This window comes from Anabrus simplex, chromosome 6 (assembly GCF_040414725.1).
Source record: "Anabrus simplex isolate iqAnaSimp1 chromosome 6, ASM4041472v1, whole genome shotgun sequence".
Taxonomy (NCBI): Eukaryota; Metazoa; Arthropoda; class Insecta; order Orthoptera; family Tettigoniidae; genus Anabrus; species Anabrus simplex.
In genome coordinates this window covers 80,759,791-80,778,756 of record NC_090270.1, presented here as the reverse complement: position 1 = coordinate 80,778,756, position 18,966 = coordinate 80,759,791, and the positions used below count along the sequence as shown (strand labels likewise).

Sequence of the window (18,966 nt, the reverse complement as noted above, 5' to 3'; positions counted from 1 at the left end):
TGTGGGAGCACTTAGTAGAAGTTCAGAGCGTGACTTTTAACTTGTGAGTTAATTTGGGCGACGTCCGCGATGTTAAATCAGGTGAACGAAAGACGCGTGGAATTGGATTACTTACTTCCAGCGAGCGCGACTCTCCTCGTCGCAAAATTCTCTTGACAGCACATTTTCTCGCTATCACAGCACAAATAGCATCAACGTACCTTAGGTCGCTTCATTAGTCATCTGGAGAATATCGTCCGCAGCACGAAAGCAGACTGAGGTAAAAAAGAAAGTTATATTTAAAAAACCATCTTTGACCCGTGCTACTGTCTTTCGTAATTAAATATTAGTAATCTTCAATATGGAGGCTGCCGAACCGAATCGGTAATCGGGGAATCAAACACGGCATATTTGTAATGATAGAAATAGATCTTAACAGGTAGTTGTCTCTAAATGATAAGTAACGGGTATCGTATTCATTACATTCAATGCTCTTTTTTAAATTACTTCTTCAAATACTACACTGAGAGCAGTATGACCTACTGTATATGCACTGAAATGAAATGGCGTGTGGCTTTTAGTGCCGGGAGTGTCCGAGGACAAGTTCAGCTCGCCAGGTCTTTTGATTTGACTCCCGTAGGCGACCTGCGCGTTGTGATGAGAATGAAATGATAATGAAGACTTCCGCTATTAATATGTTTACCCTTAAGTTTATATACTGTCTTTAGTCGTGTTCTAGGTACCGGTATAATTTCTGTAACTTCAGCGCTGATTTCATCACAATTTTTATTTTGGGGGCAAGAATGGCAAATTTTATAAAGCCCCCGTGCCAACGAAATTAACCAATTAAGGTTAAAATTCCCGACCCTGCCGAGAATTGAACGCGGGACCTCTGTGATCAAGGGTCAGCATGTTAACCATTTAGCCATGGAGCCGGACTGTATATGCACTGTGTATATTGAACGAACGTACTAGTGTCATTGGAAAATATTATTGGCCATGAGTAAATACGAGTTAGGTTATAAGTGCCAACATGATGTAAATTATCACACAAAAAGCATGACGAATAGGAAACTGTCTTCTTCTGAACGAAGAGGAAGTTCCCCAGTAATGACAGTAGTCGTGCATATTTCGTACAACTAATCGATATCCCTTTTAATGCCTTCGGAAGGTTTGTATTTTTAATAGGGCGTCTTAATGTGAAGGCATATGGTGGCAAGCCACTTATTTTGAAACGACTCAAAAATATATTGGAAACTAAATGCGTTATTTTAATTCTTCCGCTATTAATATGTTTACCCTTAAGTTTATACTGTCTTTAGTCGTGTTCTAGGTACCGGTATAATTTCTGTAACTTCAGCGCTGATTTCATCACAATTTTTATTTTGGGGGCAAGAATGGCAAATTTTATAAAATACGTATATTATCTGAATATTTAAATTCTCTTTCAACAATTTTTGAAACATACCTTCTTCCACTTTTATTCAGGGTGATAAATGTACAACACTAGAGGTTTGTGATGATTCATCCTTCAAGTGACAGTAATCTCCATTACCAGTTTGAAGTAAGAAATCAAAGAGCTCTAATTCATCTTGTTTTGCCTGAATGGTATTAAACAACAGAAATACGGTACCCTAAAACTTAATACAGTTTTGAATTATCGGAAAAATCCGTCTGAAATCTCTTCCAAATACGATTACTTTTCCTCCAAAACGAAATATTACTGTCCATAAAATTCTCTTCATCAATGAACAGTGATGGCTGGGAGTGGAATCAGTGATGTATCTGCTCTGGTTTGACAGGAATAGGACAAAACTAATGAGATAATTTTCTTTGTTTCTTACTTATTGAAGTCCAACGTTAATAGCCTCTTTAAGTAACAATTATAAGGCAAGAAGATTATATTATTTAATCAAATATTGCATCCAATGCAATAATAATAATAATAATAATAATAATAGGTATAGTATATGAAAAGTTTGGAAGGATCTCGACGATTGAGAAGAAAAGAAGGAGAATAGTGTCTTACGGACACAACACACGAAAGGGACCAGGAAGGTTAATAAAAAGGATCTTAACCTTTCAGAAGGAAACAAAAGTTGCATAGGAAAGAGAGATTCGCCGAGATCTGGAAATATGTGCGATCAAAGCAGATGATGTAGGAAATAGGCATGTGTTCAAAGGAGTTATAATATGATTTATTATTATTATTATTATTATTATTATTATTATTATTATTATTATTATTATTATTATTATTATTATTATTATTATTATTATTATTATAGATCAAGGAGAGAAAATAGGGCATTCGAAGAAGTAGAAGGAAGTTCTGTAATCACAGCATAGATGGCTTGAGGAAATATCTAAAAATAAAAGAAGAAGAAGTCGAAGCAGAGTCATACTCAGCTGCGAGCTTCATAATCGTTGTTCCACGCCTCTTACTTGCGAACCACTGGAGAAATATCACGAAGGACTTCTAAGATTCTTCAACACACCATATTACCTGATCGCATTACCTCACACTCCAAAATAGGACTTCCAAGCTGTACCGTTAGCAGGTTTGAATCTCTACCCTGAAGGTGTTCAACGTCAGCAGAGTTTCCCATTGTATTTTATCACTCTTAATACAGTTCCTCATTTGAAATGTACAGGATCAATCACCTAAAACTTGCACCCCAAATATTTCTGAAATGAAAGGTGCTATGGATGGGCTCTTTTCACAAAAGTGAAGTGTAACAAAGGCCTCGTTTATACGTATACACAGATTTTAATAATTATTAGAATGTGTATTTATTTTAGAAAGTTACGTTTTCAAATAGAACAATGCCTATTGATATAAAAAGTAAGACTAGAAAAAATATTATAATGTCAGTGGTGTTTTTTTCCCGATTCTAGTGCAAGTTTTTTTACTAGCTATCGCAGTTTGAAAATTGTAAAAACTGGTGGTTGTCTGCTCCATGTGTCAGCACTAACTTAAGAACAAAGTGCATAAAAAAATATTTTAATTCTAAAGAAACAGAACTGTCCTTCAAAGGCTGTGATGAACTCCATTGCTGAATTGTTTCTGCTGCTCCCTAAAGTTGAATACTGACAGTGGCTGGCTTTGTGCTTGAAAATGCCCCTCAGATAGGAATTAATTATTTCCTACAGACAAGGTAGAGCTTTTGAGGGATGGTAGGCAATGTTTCAGTTACAGTAACTTTTACTTTATAACAATATAATTTATGGTAACGTGTATATAACGCAGATTTCTACTGTGAAAGATATGTGTGTGGCCAGGATGGCACGTTAACGTTTGAAAGCCTTGTTGGTCGAATCTAAGTATTCTCCTTTCTACAAGCAAGCTAAGAGCATGTTCACTGGGGGCGGGAGAGGGGGGAGTGGTTCATACCGTAGAGTAGTGGGTTCAATTCCGGCTCAATCCATTGGTATTTGAAGGGGCTCAAATACATCAGCGTCGATAGATTCAAGGACAAGAAAAATAACATCTGCGGGACAAAATTCCAGGATCTCGGCATCTCTAAAAATTGTAAAAGCAGTTAGTGGTATGTAAACTAATAATAATAATAATAATAATAATAATAATAATAATAATAATAATAATAATAATAATAAATGATTAATTGTTATTGATTAATTATTAAGTATTAATTGTTATTAACGATAATAGTAATTATATATTAGAAGATAATAATAATAATAATAATAATAATAATAATAATAATAATAATAATAATTGCTTTACGTCCCCCCAACTACTTTTACGGTCTTCGGAGACGCCGAGGTGCCGGAATTTAGTCCCACAGGAGTTCTTTTTGCATGCCAGTAAATCTACCGACACGAGGCTGTCGTATTTGAGCACCTTCAAATACCACCGGACTGAGCCAGGATCGAACCTGCCACGTTGGGGTTAGAAGGCCAGCGCCTTTAACCGTCTGAGCCACTCAGCCCGGCTTACATACAGACAATGATGACTGTATTATTATTATTATTATTATTATTATTATTATTATTATTATTATTATTATTATTATTATTGGAAGGATCCGGGCTCGATTTTCGGCCAGGTCATGGAGTTTTACCTGGATCTCAGGGTTGGTTCGAGGTCTACGTGATTACAACTGAGGAGCTAACTGACGCGACGGTGAGATAGAAAGCCAAGAATAACGGCCGAGATGATTCGTCCTGTTGACATCTTGTAATCTGCAGGCCTTCGGGTGAGCAGCGGTCGCTTGGCAGGCCTAGGCCATGATTCTTCGGGACTGTTGTGCCATGGGGTTTGATTGGTTTGATTTATTGTTATTAGGGCCTATTATTGTAAGTATTATAATAATTCTTCATCGTTATGTCCGACTGAGGCGCGCGGTTGTACTCATTTAACTGATGTTCTTCTTCTGTTGCATGATGACATCGTACGACATGGAGTGTCAAATGGACTTTTTACCATCGTTCTAAAATCCGACTACCTCTGCCAAGTTTGAATCTGCTATCTTGGGAGTGGTGATGGTGGTGATGATTATTGGTTAAAGAGGAAGTAGGCTCTACAACTAGACAACCATCCTCTATAGAAGACTAATCGGAGAAAAAAAATAGAAGGGATCCGACACTTGAAAAAATGAACATAACGGCCATAGAAAGACAAGGGCCACGAAAGGCGTGAAAATGAAAGACTCCGTAGTCCTCGAATGCTCTAAGAGCGTCCGGGTCGGAAAAAACAAGAGTTGACCAAGTGAGGTCGGATAGGATAGATGAAAGTGAGGAGCCTGGTAGAAGTATGTGGAAGCAATGCCAAGATTCAGTTAAGGGCCCCGTGGTTGCCAGCCCATGCTCCTAAGTCGAGAGGCTATCTTGGGATCCGGGGATCCAGAGGCCGACACACTGCCACTGATCCACAGATGCAGCTTAGAGGATATGAGTGTCCGGATCCTTGGCTGAATGATCTGCCTCGTGGCCTTCGGTTTAAAGGAGTGTCGGCTTCGATTCCCGTCCAGGTAGGAATTTCAGCCGTGCCTGATTAATTCCACTGATTCAGGAAATGGGTGTTTGTGTTTTGTGTTTGTCTCAGTAAACAAATCTTCACGTACAGACAACACATCGCATCACACTACCATCCTCCACAAACGACGTAATAGTGAATATATGCGTACACGTAGAGTTGGCGTCAGGAAGGGCATCTGGCCGAAAAACATTCTCATGTTGGCACCAACGACCCTCCCAACAGAGCGTGAGAAAAGTCGCAGAAGAAGAAGAAGAAGAAGACAACTTGTGAAAGTTTAGATTTTATAATTCCACCTGTACAATACTGTAATTGTCTTTATTACAAAGACTACATTAAATTACACTCGTGAAACATGTTTCGTCCTCTTATAGGACATCTTCAGTCACAAATACAATGCATAACATTAAAAATAAGGCAAGGACACATTAAAATAAGTAAATGCAAAGTCTTTGTATACTGTGACGCGGCGTGATAGCGTCTTGTCAATCTTCCGTCAACTCCGTAAGTTTTATAATTGACGAGTTGTTTTGAACAACAGTTTTTACATATGATTTTAATTGGACTTCATGCTTCATATCATGTTCACACCGCACCATTTTAACATTGAAGTTTGACAAGACGCTATCACGCCGCGTCACAATATACAAAGACTTTGCATTTACTTATTTTAATGTGTCCTCCTTGCCTTATTTTTAATGTTATGTATTGTATTTGTGACTGAAGATGTCGTATAAGAGGACGAAACATGTTTCACGAGTGTAATTCAATGTAGTCTTTGTAATAAAGACAATTACAGTATTGTAAAGGTGGAATTATAAAATCTAAACTTTCACAAGTTGATACTTTGACAATACGGGCTCTAATATGAAATTTATAACGTGCAAAGAAGAAGAAGTGGTAAAAAGTACTGTGCAGAGGAAGTGTTAGCCGAGCTTAGACTGTGGTGTATAAGAATCTGAGAAATACTCGTAGATCTGTGTCATAAAGAACAAATGTTATTATGATAAGCTATGTTTCACTTGTTCAATAAAATGTAGCCTATAGTAAACAGTTGTACTGGACGTGTTTTAACTGAGTGCTGTGGGGAATTCAATATTCCTGCCACAGAGTTCCGGATTTGTGCTGACTGGAGAGATTATCGAACACGTGACCACACGCTGTGCCGGTCTTCTAATTAACACCTATTCAACATTTGATGGTGGTTTGTGCGGCCTGATACCACTCAACTGTGTCAGCACAATGGATAGCAATAATCTGAAACCTCGCTACGGAACTTCCGTGCCCGTATGATCTTTGAGTACAGTGAATGGATTTTACTGATTTGCCACTTCGAGGTTGGAAATCATAGGCCAAACTTTTGACGTAGAATATGTCAATAATTTTGGAACACACCGAGCTCGATAGCTGCAGTCGTTTAAGTGCGGCCAGTATCCAGTACTCGGGAGATAGTAGGTTCGAACCCCACTGTCGGCAGCCCTGAAAATGGTTTTCCGTGGTTTCCCATTTTCACACCAGGCAAATGTTGGGGCTGTACCTTAATTAAGGCCACGGGCGCTTCCTTCCCACTCCTAGCCCTTTCCAGTCCCATCGTCGCCGTAAGACCTATCTGTGTCGGTGCGACGTAAAAACTAGCAAAAAAAAAAAAAAATGGAACAGTACTTGGGTCAGTGAGCGTTACAAAAACATTATTCTAGTTTTAAAATCGACAAACAAAACGTGCAACGTCAGTGTCCAATATATAGGGTGTAACAATTCTATTTCGCAACCTGAAGAGCGCGTCGGCCTCTCACCGCTAAGTTCCGTGGTTCAAATCCCGGTCACTCCGTGTGAGATTTGTGTTGGACAAAGTGGTGGCGGGACAGGTTTTTCTCCGGGTACTCCAGTTTTTCATGCCATCTTTCATTCCAGCAACACTCTCAAATATCATTTCATTTCATCTCTCAGTCAATCATTGCCCCAGAGGAGTGCGACAGGCTTTGGCAACCGACACAATTCCTGTCCTCGCCGCTAGATGGGGGATTCATTCATCCCATTCCTGACATGGTCAAATGACTTTCAGCCTGAGGAGGTCGACAGAGAAATATATATATGAAATGGCGTATGGCTTTTAGTGCCGGGAGTGTCCGAGGACATGTTCGGCTCGCCAGGTGCAGGTCTTTTGATTTGGCACCCGTAGGTGACCTGCGCGTCGTGATGAGGATCAAATGATGATGAAGACGACGCATACACCCAGCCCCCGTGCCAGCGAAATTAACCAATTAAGGTTAAAATTCCCTACCCTGCCGGGAATCGAACCCGGGACCCCTGTGGCCAAAGGCCAGCACGCTAACCATTTAGCCATGGAGCCGGACGATATATATATATGAGCTACTACAAGGCAACCGTGAGGAACGCAGTACTGTACGCGGCTGAAACGATGCCACTAAGAAGGCATAGGGAAGAGCAACTGGAGACAGAAGAAAGAAAAAATATGAGAAAGATATTGGGGCCAAAAAGAGGAGGTGAAAAATGGGAAAGATCAAGGGACAAACTGTACCTAAGCATGAGGACGATTTCCGGAGAAATAAGATTCAAAAGTGCAAGATTTGCTGCACATGAATAGAGGAGTATGGGAGACAACAAGTAGGACGAGAGGAAAGACGGGAACTAAGTGGGTTGTCGAACTCGGGAAAGACTGCACTAAGATGGGGATCAAGAGGGAAGGGACAAAGAACTGGAGAAATAAATATACACTAACCAATATGCCGGAGTTTAATGACAGAGAAAGATATAGGAATAGGACAGAGAAGAACCAGCGGGGGAGATAAGATAAGAGGATTCTGAAAATATTAGCTGAAGGGCGGGAGAGAAGGAGAGATAGGATGGAGAGCGTGACGGTCACTTCACGGCATAGTCTGAAGATCTTAAATCCAACCTGCTCAACACTGATGTGAAGCAATCGAAATTCCACGCTGTGATTTGTTTAGATAGTCCAACGCTTAGCGCTCTTCAGCTGTTTATCGGTGGGATAGCCGACCTAAATATTAACCGTCAAGTGTATTGTCTCAGCAGCTCTGATATAAGTCCTCTTAGTTTTAATAATTGTCCGGACTGAGTAGCTTGGACGATAGAGCGCTGGCCTTCTGTCCCCAACTTGGCGGGTTCGATCCTGGCTCAGTCTAGTGGTATTTGAAGGTGCTCAAATACGTCAGCCTCGTGTCGGTAGATTTACTGACAAGTAAAAGAACTCCTGTGGGATACAATTCCGGTTCCTCGGCATCTCCGTAAACCATACATATGTAGTTAGTTAGAGTAAAATTATTATTATTATTATTATTATTATTATTATTATTATTATTATTATTATTATTAATAATAATAATAATAATAATAATAATATTATTAAATTACTGTATTGATGTTGTGGTAGTACCTCACGGGGATCATTGTAAGTACTTAGGTTTTAATATATGGAGTGATCTTCACTGGAATTATCATATTAACGAGGTTGTAAATTAAGGTTACAGATCTCTTCATATGAAGGTATTTAGATAGTGTAGTAAAGATGTAAAGGAGAGGACGTATAAGTCTCCGGTAAGACCCCAATTAGGATATTGTTCCAGTGTACGGGACCCACATTATGATTACTTGATATGAAAAGTGGGAAAGATCCAAAGGAAAGCAGAACGATTTATTCTGGGTTATTTCTGACAAAAGACTATTATGAAAATGTTGCAAACTTTCGACTGGGAAGACTTAAGATTAAGGAGACAAGCTGGTCGGCTAAGCTGGATGTTCCGAGCTGTCAGTGGAGAGGCGCCATTGATTGGCGTCAGTAGACAAGTTTTAATCTGGTGCATCTTCTTTGTCTATATCACAAAGTACAGATGAACTGTAATTCGAAAGAACAGTTAGGGAAAGCCCGATGCTCAAGTTGCATAGGCTAAACGTTGGGTTCGGTGTGTCAAATAAGAAGCATACTATATTTGAAAGTTTATCATTCAAGCTCCATAAAAATAGTCACTAGTTTCGTTACTTTATGACAACTTTTCGCATGCCTTCTTTAGAATGACTATTAAGATTAAAACCGGGCGAGTTGGCCGTGCGCGTAGAGGCGCGCGGCTATGAGCTTGCATCCGGGAGATATCGGCAGCCCTGAAGATGATTTTCCGTGGTTTCCCATTTTCACACCAGGCAAATGCTGGGGCTGTACCTTAATTAAGGCCACGACCGCTTCCTTCCAACTCCTAGGCCTTTCCTATCCCATAGTCGCCACAAGACCTATCTGTGTCGGTGCGACGTAAAGCCCCTAGAAAAAAAAAAAAAAAAAAAAAAAAAAAAAAAAAAAAAAAAAAAAGATTAAAAGCTATGCACACTCCGAAATTCTAGGAAGATTCGATTATGGCTAGTAAGTTCCAGATAATAGGAAATAAAAGACAACCACAGAAGGAAGGGAAAGTTTTACCATTACTGCATGCAAATGAGTAGTAATTTGTTCTCCAGCGAACTCGATAACCTAACAAGATCGTCTGCGTAACACGAATAGCATTTCAGAAATGTTTCCATTAATGCCCTTCTCTTGTTCCTTTCACACTCGCAGGATCTAGAAGCCACCCAAATGACGAAGTTTACTGATGTAAAAGTGAAAGCTTCAAGTGGTTTGAAAACAATGTCTCGTGTTTTTTTCTTCAGTAAGATAGATTTTATTTATAATGGATAGATAATGTATTTTATAGGGTTGGTGCATACTGTTAGTTCTTGCGGTTCTTATATTTTATTTTATTTTATTTTACTGTCACTGTCACGCACTGTAGCTCACAATCACTATCACTCAGTGATGTATTGACCTCCACTCTCTGTGACCTTCTGCCAACGTTTAGGTAGCAGTTGAATGCCTTGCCTGTAGAACTGTTTTAGTTTTAATAATAATAATGATGTTATTTGTTTTACGTCCCACTAACTACTTTTTAAGGTCTTCGGAGACGCCGAGGTGCCAGAATTTAGTCCCGCAGGAGTTCTTTTACGTGCCAGAAAATCTACCGACACGGGGCTGTCGTATTTGAACACCTTCAAATACCACCGGACTGAGCCAGGATCGAACCTGCCAAGTTGGGGTTAGAAGGCCAGCGCCTTAACCGTCTGAGCCAATCAGCCCGGCTGTTTTAGTTTTGACTAGATGAAATCTGTTAGCCATTGGTCAAGAGAAGCATCGTCAGGAAACACTTGCCCCTGAATGTGGTTAGAAAGAGAGCGGAAAAGATGGAAATCTGAGGGGACAAGGTCAGGGTGATACGGAGGATGAGGAAGAGGTTCCCAGCCAAGTTCAGCAATCACACCTTTGGTCAATTGCTCTGTATGCGAACGAGCGTTATCATGGGGCAATAAGACTGGTTGTTGCCTTTTTGTCTTTTGTTGTCAATAACAACGGTAAGCCATCTTAGCTGGTCGCTATACACAGCAGAGGTAATCGTTACGTTTTTCGGAAGAAGTTCGTGGTGAAGAATGCCATCTTTGTTCCACCAAACACACAACATGATTTTCTGTGGATGGACACTATCCTTGGCACGGGGAGTTGCTTTTTCTGATAGCCTGAGCCACTCTTTCCTCTTCTTCATGTTGACATAGAGGCACCACTTCTCGTCACCGGTGACAATGTTTCAAAGGAATGCTTCGTGCCTATCACAAGCCAACCGGTTCCGGGCAAGCAATGACGAACAGATGTTTACTCGTTGATTTTTCTTACTGTCACTTAGCACATGTGGTACCCATATACCCAATTTCTGTACCTTACCCATCGAATGCAAATGGCGTACAATAGTTGACTGATCACATTCAAAAACTTGCGCCATTTCCGGCGTTGTTTGACGAGGATTCTCCTGAAGCAACTCATTCAAGCGATTTTCGTCAAAATCTGGAGGTCTTTAGAACGTGGAACATCAGATACCGGTAAGTCAAACCGTTCTGCTCGAAAGCTGGAAAACCATTTTTGTGCTGTTCTTTCAGCAATTGCTTCATTCCCGTACACTTCACAAATTGTTCTCGCAGCTCCTGCTGCACTGGATCCTCGGTTAAACTTAAAGAGTAAAATGTGTCGGACATGCTCACTTTTCTCAACTTGACATTCCATATCCGTTTGTCTGAAATATCGTCGTTGCCGGGACAAAACCTCCTATGTGATAATATTCTTGGAGATATACTGACCCGCAGGACATACATTATGAAGAGCGAGAATGCTTTGGCAATATTCACACAACATTGCACTTTAGATGACAGAACCTCACCGGCCAAAGTTCCAAGCTGACCATTCAGCTAAGGAGTCGGATAAACTAATAGAAATAATAGAGCTAATAAATGATTACGATGATGATATGGAAAGCCGTATTAGGCTATTGTTAATCATTTTATGTTAAGTGTTTGAATTGTTCATATTACGGAAGGATGCATTACTCATATTAATAACAGTAGGCGAAAAATATAGCTGTCCGCCTCTGTGGTGTAGTGGTTAGTGTGATTAGCTGCCACCCCGGAGATTCGGGTTCGATTCCCGGCTTTGCCACGAAATTTGAAAAGTGGTACGAGGGCTGGAACGGAATTCACTCAGCCTCGGGAGCTCAACTGAGTAGAGGTGGGTTCGATTCCCACCTCAGCCATCCTGGAAATGGTTTTCCGTGGTGTCCAACTTCTCCTCCAGGCAAATGCCGGGATGGCACCTAACTAAAGGCCACGGCCGCTTCCTTCCCTCTTCCTTGTCTATCCCTTCCAATCTTCGCATCTCCCCGCAAGGCCCCTGTTCAGCATAGCAGGTGAGACCGCCTGGGCGAGGTACTGGTCATCCTCCGCAGTAGTATCCCCGACCCAGAGTCTGAAGCTCCAGGACACTGCTCTTGAGGTGGTAGAGGTGGGATCCCTCGCAGAGTCCGAGGCAAAAACCGACCCTGGAGGGTAAGCAGGAGAAGAAAAAGAAGAATATAGCTAAATAGAAAAAACAGATTGTTACTACTACTACTACTACTACTACTACTACTACTACTACTAAATTGTTTTCATTAATCCCCTCGAGGGGAAGGCGGGCCTCTCTCAGGCCAGGAGATTTGTGTTCGTGATGTGTGGAGAAGGTGAGGGGGTTGGCGGCCGTGGTCTATACTAGGAACTGCCGGTATTCGCCTTAGTGCAGGAGAATAGAAAACCACGGAAAACCATCCGCAGGACAACCGACATTGAGGACCAGCCCGTCTCCTACTCCCGAATGCAGAGGCGTAGAGCCACGGTAGAGACGTGGCCACCCCTCCTCTCCTCGGTTGGCCGGTCGGAGTGCAGAGTTGTTGGACCATGAGCCAGCCGTGCCCACTTGCAGACTGAAGCCTACTCTACAATCGCCGACGCCCCTAACCTCTTCTTTGTGGTTCATTTTCATGACCTGTAGTGCGAAGACTTCAGCAAGAGTATTGCTAGGATTCTATTCATTCCCTTCAGACTGTCAACAACTATTGAAATTCCACATGCAGATCTCTCATTGTGGATTTATTCTTCGTTAATCCTTACAATTGTTTTCTTTTTCGATTTCTTAACTGCAACAGTTTTTCGACCGTGACAAACAATGAAACTAGTTAAGTATTGTTCTTAGATGGACCGGGTGAGTTGGCCGTGCGGTTAGGGGCGCGCAGGTGTGAGCTTTTATCCTGGAGATAGTGGGTTCGAACCCTGCTGTTGGCAACCCTGAATATGGTTTTCTGTGGTTTCCCATTTTCACACCTTATTTAAGGCCACGGTCGCTTCCTTCCCACTCCTAGCACTTTTCTATCCCATCGTCGCCATAAGACCTATCTGTGTCGGTGCGACGTAAAGCAAATTCTAAAAAGAAAAAAAAATAGTCTTAGATGGACTTCAAGAGGAATGGACTGTTCAGTGTTGCCAATGTTATAACTGCCAAACTTATGTCGCTGAATCCCCCTGTGGGTGGGGGCGGTAGAATAACACCCGCGGTATCCCCTGCCTGTCGTAAGAGGCGACTAAAAGGGGCCTCAGGGGCTCTGAACTTTGGAGCGTGGGTTGGCGACCACGGGGCCCTCAGCTGAGTCCTGGCATTTCTTCCACTTACTTGTGCCAGGCTCCTCACTTTCATCTATCCTATCCGACCTCTCTCGGTCAACTCTTGTTCTTTTCCGACCCCGACGCTATTAGGTTTGCGAGGGCTAGGGAGTCTTTCATTTTCATGCCCTTCGTGGCCCTTGTCTTCCTTTGGCCGATATCTTCATTTTTCGAAGTGTCGGACCCCTTCCATTTCTTCTCTCTGATTAGTGTTATGTAGAGGATGGTTGCCTAGTTGTACTTCCTCTTAAAACAATAATCACCACCACCACCACCTTATGTCGCTGAATCCCTGAAATGTCTGTAGAAAGAATTTTGAAATATGTATCTCTGTATTTACTATCTATTTTAAGTTTAGACCGGAATTCAATGACCTTTATAATGTGAATAAGATTTAAGATTTTCTTTTACTTCCAGTATTTTATGAAAAGATAGTACAATCGAACGTCGATACCTCGAAGTGCTTGCGTAGATTGGAAACACAACTACTTCGGTCCCTCAAAATAAAATCAACTGTACCGTTTGTTACCTTCCATTTTTGACGCACATACTGCTGTTTTTCTACGTGTACATTTTACTATTGTATTTTGAGATATCGAACTAAAAGACAGTGCTTTTAAAATTAGTTTTAGTATGCCTTAATAAATAACATGCTCATCTTAGAATACTTACATATTCATACCTTTGAAAAGAAATCCATGATTTTCTTTTGTCATTTTCTCTGTAACACTGTGCCGGGGTTTGCGAAGTAGCCTGAAGTAGTGTTTTAAGCAGCTGTGGTATGAGGCTACTCAACATTGCTAACAGTACCGTTATGATGCTATGGCAAGCGAAAACGTAGATATTTCTTATTCTTGTATAAGGAGTTCAGGTTCTTACAACAGGAACTAGTTTTATGCGGGGATAATCGAGTATGCATACGTATTGGACGCTACCGTGGTGAGTGCAAGCTGGCAGCCTGCTTTGTTGAGCGGCATAACGGATAAACACAAATTATGATGGTTTGGGATGCCATTGAGTAGAACAACCGATCTCCCCTCCTATGTATTGAGGACATGAGGGAGGTTTTAGATTTCGAAGTACTCCCCCTTATTCAGGCAACTCCAAATGCCACATTTCAGCAGGACAATGCCCGACCACATATAGCGAGGAATGTGCAAACCTTCTTCGAAGAACGACGGGGACCATTGCTTCCCTGGCCTTCAAGTTCGCACATGTCACCAATCCAGTATGTCTGGGATATGGTTGGTGGGCAACTTATTCGTCACGGTCCTCCAGTAACCAGTGTCGATTATTTGTGGACTCGCATACAAAAGTTATATTAACGAGGAGCGTATCCAGAATCTCTTTGATTCCATGCCACGACGTTTAGAGGCTCTGATTGCAGCGCGTGTAGGCTATACAAAGTACTAAACGAATACTAAAGCTCAAAGGTCATGTGCTTGCCTGTAAAACTTTAAATTTGTGTATTGTCACTTACCTTACGTGTGGTATAAAGTTCATTTCAGTCGCATGTTTCCATCTTGTTAAAATTTTCATTAACATTCTTCTTCTTCTTTTCTTCTTTTCCTGCCGCTTTTCCCACACTTGTGGGGTCGCGGGTGCGAAATGCGTCGCACATGTGGATTTGGCCCTGTTTTGCGGCCGGATGCCCTTCCTGACGCAACCCTCTATGGAGGGATGTAAGTACTATTGCGTGTTTCTGTGGTGGTTGGTAGTGTAGTATGTTGTCTGAATATGACGAGGAGAGTGTTGGGACGGACATATACACCCAGTCCCCGAGCCAGAAGAATTAATCAGAAGCGATTAAAATCCCCGACTCGGCCGAGAATCGAACCCGGGACCCTCTGAACCGAAGGCCAGTACGCTGACCATTAGCATTAATGAACTTAACGGGCCACGCACCTTCTTCTACATGTCGCACCCCCGCGAGAATAGTGGAATAACTAAAAAATGTCATTTTTCTGGTTATGACATGCGCCGTATGCAATAATAACCACTCTTTCGATCTAGAGAACTGTCGCGAGAGTAAATCCTTTCTTTCTCGCGAAAAATAACAGTGCCCTTATACCACTTCAGCATGCTGAACATCGTCAATCAAGAATATTGAGCTATGATTTATTTCATTGAAACTCTGTGAAAATATGATGTAATATATGTTAAATTTTATCACGAGAAATAGTCTACAATATTATAGCTGATTTGATATGGTGTGCTAAACTTTTAAACTTGTTTAAACTTTCATTTTTGAGTTGTGCCGCTATTCTTGCGGAGGTGCGATGTGATTTGTCACATATTGTAACGGATTGTCCGAAGAGGTGATTTTCAAGAGCTACAGAGCTGTTCGTGAGATCTTCTGAACAGACTATATGGTGGCTGAACAACTTAGATCTGATATTATGACTCCCCTGTGCTTTGCCGACTGTCATTTTAAGACATATCTGCAAATGTAGATATTTGTAAATGTTCATCTGTGTATGTGTGGCTTCATAAGGTAAAGAAATAAATCAAATAATCACTTTTAGAAACCTAAACCAAGAATATGTGAAAGTAAAGAACTAACACTAAAAAGCCTGCAAGTCCAGATCATAATAATGACATTCGGAGCACTGCTGGTGCGTCCGGATGTTATGGTAGGTGCTATCCGTAGGCTCAGACGTGCAATAGCACTTACTGGGGAAGGCAGTGACAAACTACCTCACACTTACTTGCTTAGTAGCAAGGGTAAATGGTTGCCAATATCGCACCGGCTCTTAAATCGCACCACCACGTTAAAAAAAAAATACTGGTCATGTTTATGCACTACCTAGTGATAGTAATTTGAACTAAGGAACACTGCCGATTTTATCTCCATGTGTGTGCTAGTTTATCTTTCATTAATTTGTGTTACAAGAAAAGTGACCATTTGTATGTAAGATTTGTTTACTTTTCATAAGGCTTCTGATATTAAAGTGAGAAATATTCGAACGTTTACTTGTATTACATGTAATTAAGATACTTTTAGGTACTCTTTGGCATCGTTATATTTGTGATCCGTCCAAATGTTTAGGTTAGGGCATGAAAAACTCTTAAAATGGCGTGGTTGCTGAAATCGCACCACCACTGAGTTGCCTAAATAGCGCCGGTGCGATTTAGGAATCTTTACTGGTGCGATTTAGGAATCTTTACTGGTGCGATTTAGGATCTTAGTAAATTGAAGTGTTTGGACCAGATATTTTCATACATTACATTTATAGGATAAAATCATGTAAAGAGTGACCGTGAAAGTCAACGTTCCACAATGAGTATAGGCCTTTCTTTCTTTCTTTCTTTCTTTTTAAATTCGGTTAATATGGCAGGGAGGCAGTACGGGAAATGGTCTCCGGAAAATATGACACGTGCAATGGTGAATTTTAAATAAGGGAAAATAAAATTGAATTAATGTTGAAAGAACACTTCTAAATCACACCCGAGGGGAAGTTACCCGTGGCAGCAACGCAGCAGTGCATGGGAGACAAACAGCGTTACCATTCGCAGCTAAAAAACTCGTTAGTGTAATTTTAGAGTTCGAGCAGAGCATGTTCGGTCTTACGGTAACTGACGTCAGGAAGTTAGGATTTCAAATACTTGAGGCTAATCCCTGTCTTGATAATCCATTTAAGAAACCAAAAATGGCTGGAAAGAAATAGTTCTACACTTTTATGGAACGTCATTCCACACTAATTTTATGACAGCCTAAGAATGTGTCTGTTGCTTGGAAGAAGCAGAAAAGCAATGAATCTACCACATGTGCTCATCGGCATCATCCCTTCAAAGTGTTGCGGTTGAAATTGCTGCAGGTGACTGATTCTGCTTATTTGTAAGGAAACTGTGATGGGGAACGTGGTGCAATGCACGGTCTGCAGAAAATGGGCTTTTGAACCCTGCGCTGGTATTCTAAAACATGAAACAACCTTTCAGTGTGAGTTTTTTGCATAAGTTAAAACTGGACCTGAATATTGATACAATGATTTTCTTGCTTTCAGTGGATTGACTTATGGACATTTAATCCCATAACAATCACACAGCAATTTTGAGTATATTTTTAGGTTATGTTTCATATGTAGTGCAATACATAGTGATACTACTTCGGAGAATACTCTCATTTTCCAAAACAAGTTTTCATCTGAAAACCACGTACTGGTAGGCATGAGTGCGATTTCGGCAACTTACGGCGTAATTTAGGAAACCAGTAGCCTAAATGGCACCACTCGAAGAGGTTTAGGAAAATCACCAAAATAAGTAGTACATGTTATAGTAAAAATTATTTAAAAATCATCCTTTTGACATCTAAAACACACATGATCATTTCTATATATTTATATCATTGAAATAGAGCATTTTATGGCTTCTATTACAATTTTATGAAAAGTGGTGCGATTTAGGCTACCTTACCCTACTTTTAGTACTGATAAACGAAACCCATATGATGTTACACAGTAGAAAACTATCTTTTATTTTTCGTTCATCAAATATTTACATTGAACTGGCCTCTTATATTGCCAAGTCTCTGGAATCCATTCATTTGTCTTTTTTCGAAGAATCCCTACGTCATAGCCATCTGCGCAGCGATCGTAGAAGGTGATGCTCTTACAAACCAATGTACCCCACATAATCCCCTCCTCAGTATGTAGGTCACTGAAAACTGTCCATGAATCGAACAGGTAATCTCACCACTCAACCTGCTAGTGTCTTTGATGAGTCTCAGGTATTAACTGCACCTGGAGATGAAACGTTGTGTGGGGTTTCTGGTTGACTTGTTGATGAACATTGCTGTTCTTGAAGAGCACTGCTTGGATCCTTAAGGATGTAGTCCAGTTTCAGTCTGCCAGTTGTTAAATTAGTGGCCTTGTCCTTAATTTGTAGGCTGAAGTATGTAGGTTTGCACTCCAGCACTTTATAAGGGCCTTCGTAAGGAGAAACAAGAAAAGCTTTCACCTTGTCATTCCTTACAAAGACATGGCTCGTGTTGTGCAGATTCTTGTGGACAAATGGTGTTTCTTTTGCTGTACGGGAATGCTCGTTAGACTTCTGACTCGTATGATGACGCAGTTGGGGGAAACGAACGTTGGTAAGTCCAATTCTTGTCTGGTATTCGATATTCCAAAGAAATCACCTGGTACTCGGAATGTTGTACCGCAAACCATCTCCGCAACTGTTGAGTTACTTTTTTCTCCCACACAGCAGCGAAGACCAAGAACAATCATTGGAATTATATCACTCCATTTCTTTTTTCCGTGTGCCTTGATGGCTGCCTTCATGGTACGATGAAACCTTTCAATTTTTCCATGTCGCATGATGTTTAAACTTGAATGACGTATAAGGACTTGTAGAAGTTTGGTAAGCACGTCATCCACCACTTGAGCATTTGCGATTTTTTCGTAGTCAGTTGGTACTAGTTCTTCAAGTCTGGATAAGTTATCAGCCACTGTGTTGTCCTTCCCAGAAATATGCCTAAGATCTGTGGTAAATTGTGAAATGAATTGAAGATGACGAAGCTGCATTGAAGTGCCTTTTGATTTTCGTTGTTTAAACGCATGTGTTAAAGTAGCGTGATCAGTGAATACTCGTCCTTCTAAAATGTGTTCAAAGTGTTTTACTGCCATATAAATACTAGTAAGTTTCCTGTCGTTCATTGAGTACTTCTTCTGTGCTGGTGATAACTTTTCGGAATAAAATCCAACTGGTTTCCACATACCATCTTCCTTTTTATGAAACACAATACCTAATGCAAAATATGAAGCACCTACAAACAATGCAAGCTCACTCTTGGCATTCGGAAAAGTTAAAAAGGCTGCCTTACAAAGGACGGTCTTGCATTTCTCAAACTGTCTTGACGCCTCTTCTGTCCACTCGGTCCGCCTTTAGTCATTTTTATTAGCACCCTTCAGGTATTCATT

General features: G+C 40.8%; 1 protein-coding gene across 3 annotated transcripts in view; it reads left to right on the top strand.

The window, feature by feature from the left end:
* The window catches only part of LOC136876128 (pleckstrin homology domain-containing family G member 5), a 1,197,778-nt gene that overhangs the window by 684,351 nt on the left and 494,461 nt on the right, over positions 1-18,966 (top strand). The gene's annotated exons all lie outside the window — the stretch shown is intronic.